The sequence below is a fragment of the Orycteropus afer genome, unplaced genomic scaffold, assembly GCF_000298275.1.
Source record: "Orycteropus afer afer isolate SDZICR_OR568_19922 unplaced genomic scaffold, OryAfe1.0 scaffold00311, whole genome shotgun sequence".
In the NCBI taxonomy this organism is placed as follows: Eukaryota; Metazoa; Chordata; class Mammalia; order Tubulidentata; family Orycteropodidae; genus Orycteropus; species Orycteropus afer.
In genome coordinates, this window is record NW_006921898.1 from 1,660,928 (window position 1) to 1,668,521 (window position 7,594).

Consider the following 7,594-nt stretch of genomic DNA (forward strand, 5'->3'; position numbering starts at 1 on the left):
TCATTTTGGTGCTCATGGTTTGCATATCAATAGACATCTTCTGCATTTCTAACTGCTGTTTTTGTATGAGTTCTGATTGTGCTTTAATCTTAATATTCTGCTCCTCAGTGATTTTCCTGAGTTCCTCCAGGGAACTGTTTATGTTCTCCTTGTTTCTGTTTGGAGTTTCCTTAGGCTCTTGTATAGCTCTATAAACATATCTCCTAAATTCCTTCTCAGATAATTCTTTTGCCTCCTCTTCCTCCATGTATAATGAGACCTTTGTTTGTGGTTTTGGTTCTAATGCCTTGTCCTGTTCTTTTGTTTGATTTGAGGTTGCTTGTTCTTTCCTAGACATTTTGAGGTTGTCTTTAACTGCTGATTACATGTTGATTTGTTTTTTCTTGGTTTCATGGTTTAATATTTTGAAAAGGTGAAGCTGGTGTATTTTATTTTATTATTGATTCAGGTATGCTGGGTCACTCTGCAGTTTTTCTTGTGATGGTGGAATCACTGTGTGGAATGTGAATATGTGCTTCTGTTTGTTGTAAAGAGGGTTTAGAGTTTGAATTGGGAGGTTTTATGGTAATTGACTGAATATGGTCTCTTCTATTGAATGAATGAAGTTACTGGCGGAGAAGGTAGGAGCAAAAGAAGGAAAGCTTGGTGTTGCTAGTGTCAGTTACTAGGGCTTTGCACAGGCCGGTACTGATGACATCATACAGTTATTTACAAGCCGCGGCTCAATTTCAGGAAAGATTCCTGTTTTTAGGGTGTCACCACTTTCTGCCAGGCTCAGACACACTCAAAGACCCCACTTCCGAGGCCCCTTGGCACCAAAAAGCCAATCCAAGGCAAATTCCTAGGTCCACACTCAGCCGCAGATTCCTCTCTCTTCACCCTGTCTGCCCTCAGCACCAGCCTGATCCGCCCAGACCACGAACAGCTCTGGAGTTTGTCTGTGATGCCACACACCTGTGGCACCAAAGATGCATGTGATTTCAGCTGTTCTGGAGTCGGGAGAGTGCCTGCTAGTAATCTGTGGTCCCAATATCAGTGACAAAGACAAGCACAGACCTCTCAGTGCCTCCCAAGCTGACCCAAGCCCACTCAGTGACCCACTGAGCAGAGAACAAGCTCACCCTCCTGGAGCACCAGTGAGCTCTCCACTTGGGTTTCAGTGGTACTGTGCATGCCCGTTTGCACCTAGCTGACCCAAGTTACTGATAAAATCAGGTGCTGAAGGTTGATCCTTGGGGTGTTTGCTGGTGTTTGTTGGTGTGGTCGCTGGTATGCTGATATAGGGTGTCTTCTTCCTTGGCCCACGGAGATCTCAGGTGGCCGCCCAAGTCCACCAGTCAGTGACTGTCCCAGGGAAGTTTCCAATGGCCTCTCTCGGCTGCCCATCTGCCTTCCACCAGGTAGAACTTCCTTAAATTTTTTCCCTGTGCCTTTCACCTAATTCAACTCTTCTGTGTTTGGTGCACTCTGATTCAGTGAGCTGTTCAGAACACCAAAATTCCTAATTCAAACTGCTGTACCTAATTTTTCAAGCACTAAGATGCTAGAGGGAAGTAGCATGGTGATTACTGATGAGACTTCCTTTTGAATCCAAGAATGCCAAGGTTTTCTATTAGAATATTCTTGACAGAGCAAGAGTAAATTTTCAGAGACAGAAACATGCAGCCATCTGGTATCTTTCAATATTTCCCTGCACAATACAAAAAAAGGGGAGGGGGAGACCAGGTTTGGTGGTCTGATAGAGCCTGGTGGAACCACTGAGACTATGTTCCCTAGCTGCCTTTCAGGTCTGGAAATTGAACCCACACCTGTGGCTTCCAACCAAGCAAAAGACAGGCATAGGAGTTGAACATTTACCTGAGGTGGATACACTCCTTGGAGAGAACAATCATGGGAGAAAGAAGGGCTGCTTATGCACAGGGAGGCAGCTCAGGGGGCAGGAGGGCATGGAGAGACAGACACAAGGAAGAGGTAATTATCAGGAGGAAGTGGGAGGGGAGCTATTGCATTGTGGTAAATTGTGGTCAATGTCATGAGACAAAGTGTATGTGAACTGCTGTATGAAAAGTGAATTTGCTCTGTAAATTTTCACCCAAATCACATAATAAAAAAATTTAAAAAAAAAGATTTCCCTGCACAGTATATATGTATATTCATATATACAAAAAGCACATAGAGGGCACAATTGTGGGTATTTCTTAGACATAAACAAACACCTTGCAGGATTGGTTTTCTGGGTTTAAAGGCTGAGGACCATAGTCTCATGGGACAAGTTGGTCATTTGGCATGATATGGTTCATAAAGCTTATGAACCATATCATGACAATCTACATTCTTAGTTTGGTGAGTAGAGTCTGGGGTCTTAAAAGCTTGCAAGCAGCCATCTAAGATACAACTATCAGTCTCTTCTCATCTGGAACAAAAGAGAAAGAAGGAAACCAAAGGCAGCAGTCTGCTCTGGTGGCATAGTGCCTAAGGCATTTGACTGCTAACCAGAAAGTTGGCAGTTCAAACCCACCAGCCACTCCTCAGAAGAAACATTGGGCAATCTACTTCTGTAGAGATAACTCCTCGGAAACTCAAGGAGGGGTCACTATGAGTCAGAATCAACTCAAGGCAATGAGTTTGGGTTTTGGTTTGACAGGACTAATAGTCTACATGAACCACAGTCTCATCTACCCTGAGACCAGAAGAACTAGATGGTGTTAGGCTACACTAATGACCATTCTCATCAGGGCCACAATAGATGGATCTGGATAGAAGGAAAGAAAAATGTGGGCCACAACTCACATTCTTAAAAAGTCTAGATTTACTGCATCAGTTGAAATTAGAGGATTACCCAAGACTATCACTCTGAGATACTCCATAAACCTTGAACTGAAACTACCCCCAAGTACTAAATAATAACCTTTTAGCTAAATGACAGATTGGCTCCTAAAATAAAGAGTATTACCCACGTGTACTGTGCACCTTTAAAAAATCATCTATATGAGAGCAAATGGTCAACAATTACTATAAAGCAAAGATGAGAGGGGAAGGCAACAGGGAAACCAGACTCCTGGAAGCAAAATATCCAGAAGGGAATTAATGAAGATGGTAACAGATTGTGAAAAATGTAACCAATGTCTCTGAACAATATGTGCAATGATTGTTAAGTGGGAATTTAACTTGCTATGTAAACTTTCACCAAAAACATAACCAAGTATTTCAAATATATACATACACACACACACACACACATATATCCACTATCAAGGGCAGTTTTATGAAACAGAACTGGATTTAACACTTCACAAGATTTGACACCAGATGGGAAAGTTAAGACATATTCACTCTTTGCATGTACCTTGGTCCCCACTCCCTGAACTAGTTCTATGATACCAAAGAATGCTTGCATTTGTTCAGCTGTAGGAGAGTGGAAAGAACCCTGAGTAGTCCAAACAGCTAACATGCTTGGCTGCTAACTAAAAAGTTGAAGGTTTGAATCTACCTAGAGATGCCTTAGGAGCTCTGGTAGCATAGTGGCTAAGGCACTTGACTGCTAACCAGAGGCTGGCGGTTCAAACCCACCAGCCACTCCTCGGAGGGAAGGTTGGGCAATCCTACTTCCGTAGCGATACTGCCTCGGAAACCCAAGAAGGGGTCGCTATGAGTCGGGTCTGACTAGACAGCACATAACAACAACAACAGAGATGCCTTGGAAGAAAGGCCTGGCAAGCTTCTTCAAAAAAAGTCAGTCATTGAGAACTTCATGGAACACAGGTCGCCATGAGTTGGAGTCAACTAAAGAGTAAGTGGCTTGTGGTGTTATTTTGGGGGGTGTTTGGTTTGGTTTATGGGGGAGGGAGGAGGCTTGCTGAGATTTCTTTTTCCAGCAGCAACTAGGAAGCTGAGTACAAGAGCCCCTTTAGTCAGCCCCAGGAAAGGGAGGATAGCATATGGGGCATGTTCTGTGTCTCCTTGGAATCCAGAGGATGAGCAAGGGCCAGGTGAAGGAGAGAAGGTAGGTGATCGGAGTGGAGCAGACATAAGTACAAAGGCACAGAACTCAAGAGGGCAAGAGTGTTCAGATGGTGGCAAGGGGAAGAGGTTTAGGGTACAGAGCTGTTATGAACTTGGGAAGTGGATGTGCATGGCCAGGCTGAGGTTTTGAAGGCAAGAATAAAGAAGTGGATTAAATACCCATTAGTAGAAGAACCTGAATGAAAACAGTAAGTAAGGAGACAAACAGAACTGTGGACAGCCAGCTGTCCTGAGGGCACAGCAGCTTTGAATATATACCGGTAGCAACCTAAAAATCACCTCTGTTCACTAAGGATTGCATGGGCAAGGACTGCATTGGTGCCTGACAACCAGAAAGTAAAACAGCCAAGAAGGAGATAAACAGACCTGTGGACTGCATCAGCAGTCCTGAGGGGGCAGCCATTCTGAATATTCACAAGCAGCCAGGATAACCATTTTGAACATATCCAAGTGGCATTCTTACCTGCTCTGAGACTAGCCAAGGACAGCAGGGACAAACTGGAGGCTGATGACTGGAAAGGTGTGATATTTCCCTTGTTAGTCTTATGCCCCACACACTCTTGGTGAACAAAGGTGTGGCCATCCCGTCCTCCACCCCCTTCTTGACCAGCAGGAAATCCATCCCCTCGATGCCCTCACGGAGCCTGGATGCTGTGCCCTGCCCCCTACAGTTTTGTTTTTGACTGTTCCTTTTTAAATTATTCTTTTTATCTTTGTCTTTTCTTCCTTTTTTTCTCATCCCCTCTTTCCTGTCCCTGTTGTTGTTGTTAAGCGTCATCGAGTCCTCTCCAACTCACAGTGACCCTATGCACAACACAATGAAACACCACCCAGTCCTGCACCAGCTCTGCAATCCCTTCTATACTTAAGCCCATTGTCACAGGCACTGTGTCAATCCATCTCGTTGAGGGCCTTCCCCTCTTTCATCGACCCTCCACCTTACCCAGCATGACATCCTTCTCCAGGGAATGGTCCCTTCTGACAACATGACCAAAGTAGGTGAGACAAAGTCTGGCCATTCTCGCTTCCAAGGAGCATTCCAGCTGCACTTCCTCCAGGACAGATGTGTTAGTTCTTTTAGCAGTCTATGGTACTTTCAGCATTCTTCACCAGCACCACATCTCAAAAGCATCAATTCTTCTTCAGTCTTCTTTATTCATTGTCCTGCTCTCACATGCATATGAGGCAATTGAAAATATCATGGCTTGTGTCAGGCACACCTTAGTCCTCAAGGAGACATCTTTGTTCCTCAGCACTTGAAAGAGGTCCTTTGCAGCCAACTTGCCCAGTGCTATACATCATCTGATGTCCTGACTGGTGCTTCCATTGGTGTCAATTGTAGAACCAAGCAATGTGAAGTGTTTGACAACTTCAATCTTTTCTCCATTTATTGTGATGCTGCTTATAGGTCCAATTGTGAGAATTTTTGTTTTCTTTATATTGAGATGTAAACCATACTGCAGACTGTATTCTCCAATCTTCGTCAGTAAGGGCTTCAAGTCACCCTCACTTTCAGCAAGCAATATTGTGTCATCAGCATATCACAGGTTGTTAATGAGCCTTCCTACAATCCTGATGCCACATTCTTCTCAGATTATTTGCTCAGCATATGGATTGGATAAGTATAGTGAAAGGATACAACTCTGACACACTCCCTTCTTGATTTTAAACCATGCAGTGTATCCTTTGTTCTGTTTGAATGACAGCCTCCTGGTCTATGTACAGACTCCTCATGAGTACAATTAAGTGTTCTAGAATTCCCATTCTTCTCAATGTTATCCTCAATTTGTTATTATCCACACAAATGAAATGGAATGCATAAAGACTGATATCCTAGGCATCAGTGAGCTGAAATGGCCAGTTTTGGCCATTTTGAATCAGATAACCATATGATCTACTATGCCAGGAATAACAATTTGAAGAGGAATGGCATGACATTCATCATCACAAGGATGTTTCAAGATCTGTCCTGAAACACTATAATGTCAGTGATAGGATAATATCCACACACTTACAAGGAAGACCAGTTGATATGACTATTGTTCAAATTTATGCACCAACCATCAAAGCCAAAGATGAGGAAATTGAAGATTTTTATCAACTTCTGCAGTCTGAAATTGACTGAACGTGCAATCAAGATGTGTTGATTATCGCTGGTGATTGGAATGCAAAAGTTGGAAACAAAGAAGAATCACCAGTCGTTGGAAAATTTGGCCTTGGTGACAGAAATAATGCTGGAGATCGCATGATAGAATTTTGCAAGACCAATGACTTATTCATTGCAAACACCTTTTTTCAACAACACAGTGGTGGCTATACATGTAGACTTCACCAGATGGAGTACACAGGAATCAGATTGACTACATCTGTGGCAAGAGGCAATGGAGAAGCTCAGTATCTTGAGCCAAAACCAGGCCAGGAGCTGATTGTGGAACAGACAATCAACTGCTCATATGCAAGTTCAACTTGAAGTTGAAAACAATTAAAACAAGTTCACGAGAACCAAAATATGACCTGGAATATACCCTCCTGAATTTAGAGACCATCCAAAGAATAGATTTGATGCATTGAACACCAATAATCAAAAACCAGAAGAATTGTGGGATGACATCAAGAACATCATCCATGAAGAAAACAAGTGGTCATTAAAAAGATGAGAAAAGAAGAAAAGACCAAAATGGATGTCAGAAGAGACTCTGAAACTTGTCCTTGAATGGAGAGTAGCTAAAGCAAATGGAAGAAATGACAAGGTAAAAGAGCTGAACAGAAGATTTCAAAGAGCAGCTCAAGCAGACAAAGCCAATTACTATAATGAAATGTGCAAACACCTGGAGTTAGAAAACCAAAAGGGAAGAACACACTTGGCATTTCTCAAGATGAAAGAACTGAGGAAAAAATGTAAGCCTCGAGTTGCAATATTGAAAGATTCTATGGGGAAAATATTGAATGATGCAGGAAGCATCAAAAGAAGATGGAAGGAATACAGAGTCATTGTACCAAGAAGAACTGGTTGATGTTCATCTATTTCAGGAGGTGGCATGTGTACAAGAACCAATGGTACTGAAGGAAGAAGTCAAAGCTGCACTGAAGGAATTGGCAAAGAACAAGGCTCCCGGAATTGATGGAATACCCACTGAGATGTTTCAACAAAAGGATGCCCCGCTGGAGACACTCACTTGGTTATGCCAAGAGATTTGGAAGACAACTACCTGGCCCACTGACTGGAAGAGATCCATATTTGTGCCCATTCCAAGGAACGGTGATCTCACAGAATGTGGAAATTATCTAACAATATCATTAATATCACATGCAAGTAAAATCTTACTGAAGATAATTCAAAAACGGTTGCAGCAGTGTATTGATAGAGAACCTTTGCACCTCTGCAAAAAGGTGCAGGCTGGATTTAGAAGAGGATGTGGAACAAGGGATATCATTGCTGATGTCAGATGGATCTTGGTTCAAAGCAAAGAATACCAGAAAGATGTTTCCTGTCCCTGGTTCCTGTTTTGTTTTGCTTTTTTTTTTTCTCTTCCCTTTTTCTGGTTCCCTTTTTTTTTTTTTTTCTTTCTTT